This window comes from Pleurodeles waltl, chromosome 6 (assembly GCF_031143425.1).
Source record: "Pleurodeles waltl isolate 20211129_DDA chromosome 6, aPleWal1.hap1.20221129, whole genome shotgun sequence".
Lineage (NCBI taxonomy): Eukaryota > Metazoa > Chordata > Amphibia > Caudata > Salamandridae > Pleurodeles > Pleurodeles waltl.
Genome location: NC_090445.1, coordinates 492,506,650 through 492,519,524, shown reverse-complemented (window position 1 = coordinate 492,519,524; position 12,875 = coordinate 492,506,650).

Genomic DNA, 12,875 nt, shown 5'->3' with positions numbered 1-12,875 from the left:
ATGGTGACCCTCTGCCTATACTTTCAAGTATTTTCTGGCATGTGGGCATGTGGGCTTTAGGCACCATCTCTCTTTCTCCCACGGACACTAGGGAAACCTCTGTCTGCCCCCCAAAACTAACTGGGACTGTGTCTCCCCCTGAGCGCTACACTAGCCAACCCAGGTGTCTGTCCAGTGGTGGACTGTGCTCTCTTGGAATACTTGGAGTCGCCCTTAGACTGTCCATTCTGGTAGCACTCTAAGCATTTGGGGATGAACTTCCCTAATGTTTTTCTCAAAGTACCCTGGCTTCTTCCCAGATCTAGAAGAGGAATGGTTACCACCTGCCCCCCCCCTTGGGAATTCTTTTGGGGGCCTTTTGAGAACTCCTTATCTTTACGTTTTTCTCCCCCTCTTTCTTCTGTTGGGAACCCTGACCACCTTTGTTGGTGTCCCCCCAGATGCCTTATTGGACACTGTGGTGCTAACCCAGAGGTCCGTCTCCTCAGCAAGCTTCCTGAGATCAGTCAGCTTACTATCTACCAAGTGCTGGCAACACTCTGTAAAAGAAATACTGAGCATATGCTCCCTCAGAATCAAGTCATATAACCCTCTGTAATCATCTACTTCGCTGCCCCGCACCCATCCATTCAGTGCCTTATTGGAGAAATCAAAACAATCTACCCAAGTTTGTGTGGAAAGTTTGGTGCTGTCCGTCAACCTGTGATGGTATTTCTCAGGGGTCAGCCCAAATTTGGCCAGTAAAGCGGCTTTAATGGGTACATAGACATTCTGATCGTGTGGAGCTAGTGTAAGAATTCTGTCCCTCCCCACTGCTGGTACATAAAACCAGAAGGCCACCCCCCATTGCTCCTCAGAAGTCCCATGGGCCCTTAGTGCAACTTCATAGGCAGCCAACCACTTGTCAATGTAATCTCCCACCACATAACTTGGCACCACATTCTTGGGTATATGAACCTTTTTCTCCCCAACAGGTCCTGCATGCATGCTGCCACCATCACTGCTGGACTCAGACTCGCCTTGATTTCCAGCTCCTTGAGAGTCAGTTCATGAGCCAACAAAAGTTGTATCGCAGCCAAGGCTCTCTCAGCTGCAGCTTCAGCTCTCTCAGCTTCAATCTGTTTGGCTTCTCTTTCAGCCTCAGCATGCTTGGCTTCTCTCTCTGCTCTCCTTTCCTCCTGTTGAGCCTCAATTTGTAGCCCTGCCATCTGCAATTGAAACTCCCTCTCCTCTCTCCTTTCCTCTGTGGTCAGGCCTTGATCAGATACACTGCTCCCTAGTTTGGGAGGAGGCACAATTGCAGTGGTAACGTCATCCACTGATGGCAAAAAATCCTCTGGGCAACCATCTTCTGGCTCCTCCTCCTCAGCATCCTCCTCTGAATGGGCTTCTGCCCAGGCCCTCAGCGCCATTTGAAATTCCTCCTTTCCTGAGGCACATTGGGTGAGTACTACCATATCCCTGCAGAACCCTTTTAGCTGTTTGTCAGTATATGTCTCCAACAGGGCCTTGTCAAAAGCTCCTGCTTGAGACTCAGCCTGAGACATGTTGAGTGAGGATTTTAGTCGAAAATTGACAGGAAAAATCCAAATTGCATAAAAGAGATAAAAATCAAGTTGACCTTCAACTGTGGGTAGGTAGTGAAATACTTAGCCACTGTATGTCACTGCACAAATACAAGTCCTATCCTCACCACTGATCACCAATGTTAGAAATGTTTTTTTTTGGTTGGAAGTCAGGTTACCTCCTGTCCAAGCAAGGACCCTCACACTAGTCAGGGTAAGTCACACACAATCCAGATTAAACTGTGCCCACCCTCTGGTAGGTTGGCACTGAGCAGTCAGGTTTAACTTAGAAGGCAATGTGTAAAGTATTTGTGCAATACATCATACAATAACACCAAATAAATACACCACACAGAGTTTAGAAAAATATATAATATTTATCTGGTTAAATGCAGGTCAAAAACGATTAAAATGCAATAAGTATATGTTGAGATATCACTGAAAAGTGATATAAAGTGTCTTAAGTCTTTTGGAAGCAAACAAAGTCTCTTTCAAGTTCAAAGTACTTGGTTTGTGTGAAAAATCTCCTCAAAGAACCACAGAGGAGAAGATGTGTGGAAAGAAATGGGTGTGTATTGATTTCTCGGGCCACACATGGCGATGCGTCCTTTAGTTTTCACGCAGAGACGGCTGTGCATCGATTTCGGGCACTCTTTCGTGGATCCTCTTTGGGTTGCAAGGTTTTCAGACGTTCCGGGGACAGTGCGTGGATTTCCTGCACTGGCAGGACGAAGTCACAGGAGCTGCGTCAATCCGGTGGGCGTTGCTTTGAATTTTCTACCACACGGCAGGCGCTGTGTCGATTCCGCAAGAAAGTCGGGCTGCCTCATTCCGGCTCAGATGTGCATCGGTCCAGTGGGTTGTGCGTCAAATTTCCAGTCGCTACACTAGTGCTGAGTCGATCTTCTCATTGCAAAGTTGGGCGGCGTCATTCTGGTTTCGGCCTGCGGTGACATTTTTACCGCGGTGCAGGCTGTGCGTCATATCTGGCAGGCTGTGCGTCAAAATTTGCCGCACACGGAGTCCGTCTTGAAGAGATGAAGTCTTTTTAGTCCTGAGACTTCAAGGAACAGGAGACAAGCGCTATCAAAGCCCCTGGAGAACACTTCTTTACCTCAGCCAGAGAGCAGCAAAGCAGCAGAGCAACAGCAAGGCAGCAGTCCTTCACAGAAAGCAGCCAGGTGAGGCCTTTGGGCAGCCTGGCAGTTCTTCTTGGCAGGATGCAGATTCTGGTTACAAGTTTCTTCTCCAGCACGTGTCTGAGTTGGTAGGGGCAGAGGCCCTGTTTATATATCCAAATGTGGGGGAGACTTCAAAGAGTGGCTTAAAAGTGCACTGGGTCCCCTTTCAGTTTAATCCTGTCTGCCAGGGTCCCAGTAGAGGGTGTGGCAGTCCTTTGTGTGAGGGCAGACCCTCCACCCTCCCAGCCCAGGAAGACCCATTCAACATGCAGATGTATGCAAGTGAGACTGAGTATCCTGTGTTTCAGGTCTGTCTGAGTGAATGCACACGGAGCTGTCAACTAAACCCAGCCAGATGTGGATTGTAAGGCACAGAAATATGCAGTGAAATGCTCACTTTCTAAAAGTGGCATTTCTAATATAGTAATATTAAATCCAACTTCACCAGCCAGCAGGATTTTATATCACCATTCTGGCCATACTAAATATGACCTTCCTACTCCTTTCAGATCAGCAGCTACCACTCAAACAATGTATGAGGGCAGCCCCAACGTTAGCCTATGAAGGGAGCAGGCCTCAGCAGTGTAAAAACAAATTTAGGAGCTTTACACTACTAGGACATGTAAACTACATAGGTAAATGCCCTGCCTTTTGCCTACACAGCACTCTGCCCTGTGGGTTACCTAGGGCATACCTTAGGGGTTTGTTATATGTAGAAAAAGGGGAGTTTTAGGCTTGGCAGGTACTTTTAAATGCCAAGTCGAATTGGCAGTGAAACTGCACACACAGGCCTTGCAATGGCAGGCCTGAGACTTAATTGGGTGGCACAATCAGTGCTGCAGGCTCACTAGTAGCATTTAATCTACAGGCCCTGGAAACACATAGTGCACTCTACTTGGGACTTATAAGTAGATTAAATAGTCCCATCGGGTGAGATTCAATGTTACCATGTTTAAAGCGAGTGGGCATATGCACTTTAGCACGGGTTAGCAGTGGTAAAGTGCACAGAGTCAAAAACTAGCAAAAACAGTATCTAAAAAGTAGAGGGAGGGAGGCAAAAAGTTAGGGGTGACCAACCTAAGGCTGTCAGGTCTAGCAATGACCAAAATGTACAACACTGCTGTTTGTGTTCCAAAATCATGTTTCATATAATTGGGACTGGGGAGGAAACAGTGAATGACGGTGTACAGTGCACCTCGCTAATTAAGCCAACAAGCACAGTAATACACAGATAGATGAAAATTAATTCTACCACATGCATATGTCATTCAGTTTTAATCCCCAATAATCATTCCCACAGGTAACATTGTGCCTGTGTGGCCAAATGTTCACTCTGATTACTGGGCTGCAGCATTGTGGCCCTTGCAAAGGCTAATGATGTCTGGGATTGGGCAGCACTATACATTGTGCACTGTACATCATCACTGGGATGTGTGAAGTGTGGAAAGCCCTATATTCCATTGGTGGTTTATGTACCCATACATGCATGTATAGCTTTCCTGGGAACTGGGAGCAATGTGGCATTCAGAGCATGCTAACTCTGCAAACAGATCTGTCCCTTACTGCCTGAACTGTTAATGTATTCTGGAATAAACTCTTGAGAAGGATGTTATGTAGGTACAAGTTGCCAGGTCTCCAGAAATATGTTGTCTGTGAACTAGCAATAGCGCATAGATACCTTCAGAGTACCACTCAGCCTTGAGCACATATATGGAATTACCTAAAGTTGCAAAATGTAATTTTGAAACACATGAAATATGAGGTTCACTTTGGAAAAGTATGGTCTGCCAGCAGTTAGCAAGGCATGAGATTGAGATGTGCCCAATCATTACCATAGGCTAGGCTAGGACAGGGTTTGTGTGGCACTACAACCGAGCCAAGAGTTTTGCCACTGTAGATCTCTGAATCCAGGAATAGCACTGAAAGAATTTGAAAAAAAACATTATTAGCCAGGTTTCTGTTTACAAGGAATACATTTGGAATGGTGATTGATGTAACCCCTTTGACCTGATGAATCATTCCATTGAGCCACATTGGCAATGTGTCACGTGTCATGTTGCCAGGCCCCTTACACCTACAGGTGTGGATTCCAATTATCAGGAGTTAAAACAGGTCTAGTGCATATGTTACACAGTTTCAGTGCAGGTATTTATTATTTCACAAGTGGTTTGGAGTATGTATAAACAATTTGTTAACATCCATCCACACCAAAGACAACTATGGGATGTAGATACATACTATATACACTCCAACAGATGTAGTATGACATTATGTTAACTTGTACACATTTCCACACATCAGCATTGAGGAAGCTGTCACTGGTTGTGATGGGAGGGCTGTCATGAGTGTTCAAGTCTTAGGATGTAGTCTGTGCTATGCTTCCAAGCTGTATGCACCGTATGCATCAAGCCAGTGGGCCTAGCTATAAAGGTGTCTTACAATAGAGCACACATAGGGGGTCATTACGAGCTTGGCAGGTGGCTACCGCCGCCCGCCAAGCGGTAATCGCCGTGCGGCCGCCAATGCGGCTGCTCTCCCGCGGACCCCATTACGACATCCCCGCTGGGCCGGCGGGCGCAAACCAAGTTTACGCCCGCCGGCCCAGCGGGGATGAGGCCGCAACATAGGAGCCGGCTCCTAATGGAGACAGCGGTGTTGCGGCCGTGCGCCGGGTGCAGTTGCACCCGTCGCGCTTTTCACTGTCTGCTATGCAGACAGTGAAAAGCTGCCCGGGGCCCTATTAGGGGGCCCCTGCACTGCCCATGCCAGTGGCATGGGCAGTGCAGGGGCCCCCAGGGGCCCCAGGACACCCCTTACCGCCAGCCTCTTCCTGGCGGTGCAAACCGCCAGAAACAGGCTGGCGGTAGGGGGGTCATAATCCCCAGGGCAGCGCTGCTTGCAGCGCTGCCCTGGCGGATTATCACCACCGGGGCTAAAACGGCGGGAAACCGCCAGCCCCGGCGGTGCGGTAGCGCTGCGGTCGTAATGAGGATCTCCATACCGCCAGCCTGTTGGCGGTACGGATGCAACATTACCCCTTGCGGTCTCGTAATGACCCCCATAGTGTGCTGTTATTAAACTCAGAGTGGTGTTTCATTTTTCTTAGTGTCCAGCAGCACAGTATCTGTATGTGGCCCTGAGCAACATGATGGTAGTGTGTTGGCTTGGTTAGTGTAGGACATGACACAAGTGCGTCTACATGTCGTGCTAGTGCTTAACCTTTGGAAAGCAAATTTATGTGTCAATTAATGATTTTGGCCTGTGCTAGTTGTAGACAAATTGAGTTATAACCAATAACAGTAGCCAAATATTTACAATGACAATATGTAAAGCCAATGCACGGAAGGTGCAGACCCTGAGGGTACATTGTCAGTGTAGCGTCCACTGTAGGAAGCGATGGGACAACCTGAGGCGCTGGACCCAGAAGATCACAGAGGTCCAGCTTTTGAAGTGCTCCCAATGGGGTGCACACCGGCAGAGGAGTATGCAAACATCACTAGTGGCATCAGCAGTAGTGGCAACATGTTACCCATTGTAACTTTCCCTGGAGTTGTTTAATCTGCAACACTGTTTGAAGGTGCATTCACTGACTGCTGATATGCATCAGAGAGTGATATGTGACAATGTTAGTTTCATATGTGAGTGCCTGCACTCATTTTTGCATGCCCATTTGTGTTTCATATCACAAATGGTGCAGTGGTGGGCCATCCCATCAAAACTAAAGTGTGTCTATCACTCCATGTCCTTCTCATTCAGTGACATACAACAAACATCAAAGGTGTATGGGCTTCTAGGAGTGCAAGCTGAGAATGATATTTTTCTCCAGTTCCTAGCTTGATTGGTGATATTCCTGCTGCCATATGGACTATTATGATGTGTGCATTTGTAGTAGTATCTCTCAATGTCCAGGCCATGATTCTCTACAGTCTACTTTCCATGCTACATGTGATAGGTAGCTGAGCTACGTCAGTACAGATTTAATTTAACTATCTTGAAACAGGTGAATATGGAGAGATATCACCAGAAAAATGTAATCAGTGTGAACTGTGCATTTGCATGTGACATGATCCCTGCCACAGCACTTATAACGTCCACCTTGCTGAATGACTTCTCCATCATCACATCATGATGTTTTTCCAGAAAAATTAGCATTACGGGAAATCTGGGGCTATTGTAGGCACAATAGGGATATCCTGTTGCTAGGCATCATATCTTGTGCCATCAGTTCAGCATTGTATTCTACAAGGAGCAAAGTATACAAGGTGGGCAACTGACTGACCACATGGATGATGAGGGAGTGTTCATAAGCAAGAGTATGTCTACGTTTGGGGGGAAGGAGAGTTGGAAATCACTTTGACCAACTATTTTCACCTATTCCAGCATGCATGCAGGTGCTCCTGCTAATATTGACTGACCTATTGTGAGCCAAGCAGATGCAGTAATCTGTGCCCTCCTGCAATATTTTGTGCTTGATTCTGATGGACAGGTGTGTTTACAGAGATGCTATCAACCCTTCCTAATGTGTCATTTCAGATACATCAAGTCAAGCAGAGGAGACAGCGCCAACATTGTTGGGGAAGCTTCTGGACACAGTGGTTCTGGCTATGAGTCTCAGAACACCAAGAGACCCAGTGGCCACATGGGTGAGGGGAGTGCCACAGAGGATGGCAGCTCAAGTTCGTCATCTTCAGAGTCATCCTCCAGTGGATACTGTCACGTGGTGGCAGACCCCATAGGATCTGTACCATCTTCATCCCTGTCTGCCACCACCAGTTTCATCAACATCGTCCCTGTAGTTTCCCACCCAGTTGGCTGGGCCTACTCTCCTGAGAGTGGGCCCAGGTCCTTTGCTCCAGGCACCTCTGCCCTGCCCGGTCCCTCCCACTGCACAGAGTGAGGAGGATATTGACTTACTGAGGTCCATCTCTGTGGGTCAGACTGCCCTTCCGAATGTCATCTAGGGACAAGGCAACCATCTCCAGCAGATAGTGGCCTACCTGGAAGGCATTGAAAAAGCTATGTCTGGCCTACTGAAATCCTTTGAAGCTCTGGCCACCTCCCTTTGTGTAGCCTCCCATCCCCCACATAATGTCCTTCCCCCACCAATGCCCCATACCAATGCCCCATTCCCCCGCCTGTCCAAAGCACACACACACATTTTCACTCACACACACATACAGTTCCAAGCAACAAAACAAGAAAAAGCAACAGGCCCACATCCAAACACACCAACCCTACACACATCACAACCACAGACTCCAACACATGCATCACGTCCACACCCACCACAGACAACACATCATCCACTTACACACACAACTCCCCATCTCATCCACACAGAGCACATTAGACAATACAAACACATACATACAACATACACCCGCCACCACATCCAGTACTGACAATACCACACCCACATTCACTCCCCATCAGTCACATTCATTCACACACCACACACAACCACGCCAACAGTCACCACCAAAGCAACATCCACTACACCCACTCCTACCACTTCCACATCAGCAAGCATCACTGACACCAAATTCACCATAAACACAACCAAAAAACACAGACGCACACAAGCAAGTACCCAACACACACCACCTTTAGTTAACACACCCATACTTACAGCACATTCAGCAGACACTCCTGTACCTTCACCAATAAAACTCCCAGGCACATCAGTCAGTCATTCCCTCTCCTTCCAAAACCCCACCCCTTCCCAAACCCACTACTAAGTTCCCTATATTGGACCCATCCTTTTCCTGGCAAGAAACCCTCCCAAACAGCCTACCATAATTACAAAAGAGGTTCACACCCCTCCCAAACATAAGATCACCTCTCTCTCCTTTATCTTGAACACCTTGGTCCTTTTTTACTTTTCCCTAGCTAATTGTGTGATCATCCAAATGCTTGAATATTGTTAATGTGACACAATGGCCCTCATTAAGACTTTGGCAGTTGGACCAGCTGACCGCCAAAGCCATGGGGAGGAGGCTGCCGTCATACCGACTGCCTCCCCCTAGTAGTATTATGATGTTTCCACCAGTCTGATGGGCGTAAACATCATATTACAATGTTTGTGCCAGTCAGCCTGACAGAAACAGTTCCACAGTTGGCCTCAGCTCCCATGCTGGCAGGGTGGCCCCTGCACTGTCCATGCCATGGGAATGGGCAGTGCAGGGGCTCCCTGTGGCCCCCAGCACTAGTTTTCCTCCAGCGGGGACCTGCCATGAAAAGGCTGGCAGAAAGAGGACTCGTGATCAGCATGGCGGTGCTGCCATGGGCACCGCCATGGCTGACCACGACTCTGACTGCCGCCACCCCATCTGAATCAATTATCCTGGGGGTGGTGGCGGCCCCCTGGCGGTCCGCCAGGAGTGTGGTGGTCTGACCACCACTGTAGGTTTGAGCAGTTCCTGGACTGCCAGACTCATAATTAGGCCCAATGTCATTGGGGCTGCAAATTATGGTGGGTTATGCTGCTCATATATTTCTGACGTAGTTTGCTATGTCCATGCACAAACTGTGTTGGAATGTGTTGGGTATGTACTTTTCTGGTCAGGCATTCATCATGATGGATAGCACTTACCCTACCTAATTTCTGTGCTTTGTAACATTGGGGTGTAGGACTGCAGGTGTGTTCTTTTCCCCCTAATGGTGATCAATGTGACCAGGTTTGTTTATTTGATTTTTGTGACCAGTACAGGACTTACATAGGTTAAGGGACACTATTGCAAGGATGCATATGTCTGATGTATCCAAACTGGGCCTGACATTGTTTTGTGTGGCATTTCAAATGGAAAAGTGTTCAGCTAGTCTTGTGCATTGTCACCCTCATTTGGCTTGCACTTCTCTGTATGATGTATGTTGAATATGTGTTGACTGTGTGCAAGTTAGTCATGTATTTCTACACACCTCTACGGTGGTTGGTTGTCATGGTTTTTTATCTTCTTTTTGTGACATTGTTTTGTGTGTAGTTTACACCTACTTTAGCTGTATGTGAGTAATGCCATTACTGATGTGATTGTTCAAATAGTTTACACTTCCACATTCCACACATGTACAGGACACTTGGTGATGCTATTGTATGCACTTAACAACAGAATACACTGCTATTGTATGTCCTGGCTATACTTTGAGCCTGGGGGCCTGTGCACAGAGACCTTTAGGGGCATGGGCAAAGTGGACTGTGGCCCAGGGGGCCAGACTTTCAGGGGGCCTCTTGATTTAATGATCCTGTGCTGCAGGGGGTTTTCCATGGTAGGCTTGCATTAGTTCTTAGGTGTATGGTGGGAAATAGTCTCTCCAGCCCATCGGTAAGTAAATGTGGTTTATTTAAGTTTTCATTCAAATGAGGGAGACACCAGAGCTGTGTGATGTTAGCTTCACCACAGCTGCTCTCACTGTAAACTTTCCAGAATCCCTCTATGTAAGCAATGCAATCAGGGAAGGGGAACTGGAACGGTGTATAACTGAGCCATCTGACAAGGACAAACAACATAAGAAATGCACAACACTACAATTGTTTAGGATAGCATTTCTCAAATGTGATTGGTTGATGTGTCTGATGTGTGTAGGAGGCTGCCCTGGCTTGTAGTGGGTACCAAGGGGTACTTACACTCTGTACCAGGTCCAGTTATCCCTTATTAGTGTAGAAGAGGTGTTTCTAGCAGCTTAGGCTGATAGAAGGTAGCTATAGCAGAGCAGCTTAGGCTGAACTAGGAGACATGCAAAGCTCCTACTATACCACTGGTGTCATATGCACAATATCATAAGAAAACACAATACACAGATATACTAAAAATAAAGGTACTTTATTTTTATGGCAATATGCCAAAAGTATCTCAGTGAGTACCCTCAGTATGAGGATGCCAAATATACACAAGATATATGTACACAATACCAAAAATATGCAGTAATAGCAAAAGGAAGTAATGCAAGCAATGTAAAGTTACAGTAGATTGAAATAGGAGCACATAGGTATAGGGGCAACACAAACCATATACACCAAAAGTGGAATGCGAACCACAAATGGACCCCAAACCTATGTGAGCTTGTAGAGGGTCGCTGGGACTGTAAGAAAACAGTGAGGGTTAGAAAAATAGCACACCCCAAGACCCTGAAAAGTAGGTGTAAAGTGCACCTATATTCCCCAGAGAGCACAGAAGTCGCGATAGGGGAATTCTGCAAGGAAGACCAACACCAGCAATGCAACCAAAGTGGATTTCTGGATGAGAGTACCTGTGGAAAAAGGGGACCAAGTCCAAGAGTCGCGACAAAGTCAAGAGCGGGCAGATGCCCAGGAAATGCCAGCTGAGGGTGCAAAGAAGCTGCCACTGGATGGTAGAAGCTGTGGATTCTGCAAGAACGAAGAGGGCTAGAAACTTCACCTTTGGAGGATGGATGTCCCACGTCGTGAAAAAGCTTGCAGAGATGTTCCCACGCAGAAAGACCGCAAGCAAGCCTTGCTAGCTGCAAGGGTCGCAGTTAGGGTTTTTGGATGCTGCTGTGGCCCAGGAGGGACCAGGATGTCGCCACTTGGATGAGGAAACAGAGGGGGCGCTCAGCAAGTCAGGGAGCCCTCACAGAAGCAGGCAGCACCCGCAGAAGTACCGGAACAGGCACTTGGAAGAGGAGTGAACCGGAGCTCACCCGAAGACACAAAAGGGAGTCCCACGACGCCGGAGGACAACTCAGGAGGTTGTGCACTGCAGGTTAGAGTGTCGGGGACCCAGGCTTGGCTGTGCACGAAGAAAATCCTGGAAGAGTGCACAGGAGCCGGAGCAGCTGCAAATCACGCGGTACCCAGCAATGCAGTTTAGTGTGGGGAGGCAAGGACTTACCTCCACCAAACTTGGGCTGAAGAGTCACTGGACTGTGGGAGTCACTTGGACAGAGTTGCTGAGTTCCAGGGACCATGCTCGTCGTGCTGAGAGGGGACCCAGAGGACCGGTGATGCAGTCTTTTGTTGCCTGCGGTTGCAGGGGGAAGATTCTGTCGACCCACGGGAGATTTCTTCAGAGCTCCTGGTGCAGAAAGGAGGCAGGCTACCCCCAGAGCATGCACCACCAGGAAACAGGCAAGAAAGCGGCAGGAGAAGCGATACAAGGTTGCAGTAGTCGTCTTTGGCTACTTTGTTGCGGTTTTGCAGGCGTCCTGAGCAGTCAGCGGTCGATCCTTTGGCAGAAGGTGAAGAGAGAGATGCAGAGGAACTCTGATGAGCTCTTGCATTCGTTATCTGAAGAATTCCCCAAAGCAGAGACCCCAAGTAGCCAGAAAAGGAGGTTTGGCTACCTAGGGAGGAGGATAGGCTAGTAAGAAAGGTAAGAACCTATCAGAAGGAGTCTCTGACGTCACCTGCTGGCACTGGCCACTCAGAGCAGTCCAGTGTGCCAGCAACACCTCTGTTTCCAAGATGGCAGAGGTCTGGGGCACACTGGAGAAGCTCTGGGCACCTCCCTTGGGAAGTGCAGGTCAGGGGAGTGGTCACTCCCCTTTCCTTTGTCCAGTTTCGCGCCAGAGCAGGACTGGGGGATCCCTGAACCGGTGTAGACTGGCTTATGCAGAGATGGGCACCATCTGTGCCCATCAAAGCATTTCCAGAGGCTGGGGGAGGCTACTCCTTCCCAGCCCTGACACCTTTTTCCAAAGGGAGCGGGTGTAACACCCTCTCTCTGAGGAAGTCCTTTGTTCTGCCTTCCTGGGCCAAGCCTGTCTGGACCCCAAGAGGGCAGAAACCTGTCTGAGGGGTTAGCAGCAGCAGCAGCTGCAGTGAAACCCCGGGAAAGGTAGTTTGGCAGTACCCGGGTCTGTGCTAGAGACTCGGGGGATCATGGAATTGTCACCCCAATGCCAGAATGGCATTTGGATGACAATTCCATGATCTTAGACATGTTACATGGCCATGTTCAGAGTTACCATTGTGACGCTATACATAGGTAGTGACCTATGTATAGTGCACGCGTGAAATGGTGTCCCCGCACTCACAAAGTCCGGGGAATTTGCCCTGAATGATGTGGGGGCACCTTGGCTAGTGCCAGGGTGCCCACACACTAAGTAACTTAGCACCCAACCTTTGCCAGGTAAAGGTTAGATATATAGGTGACTTATAAGTTACTTAAGTGCA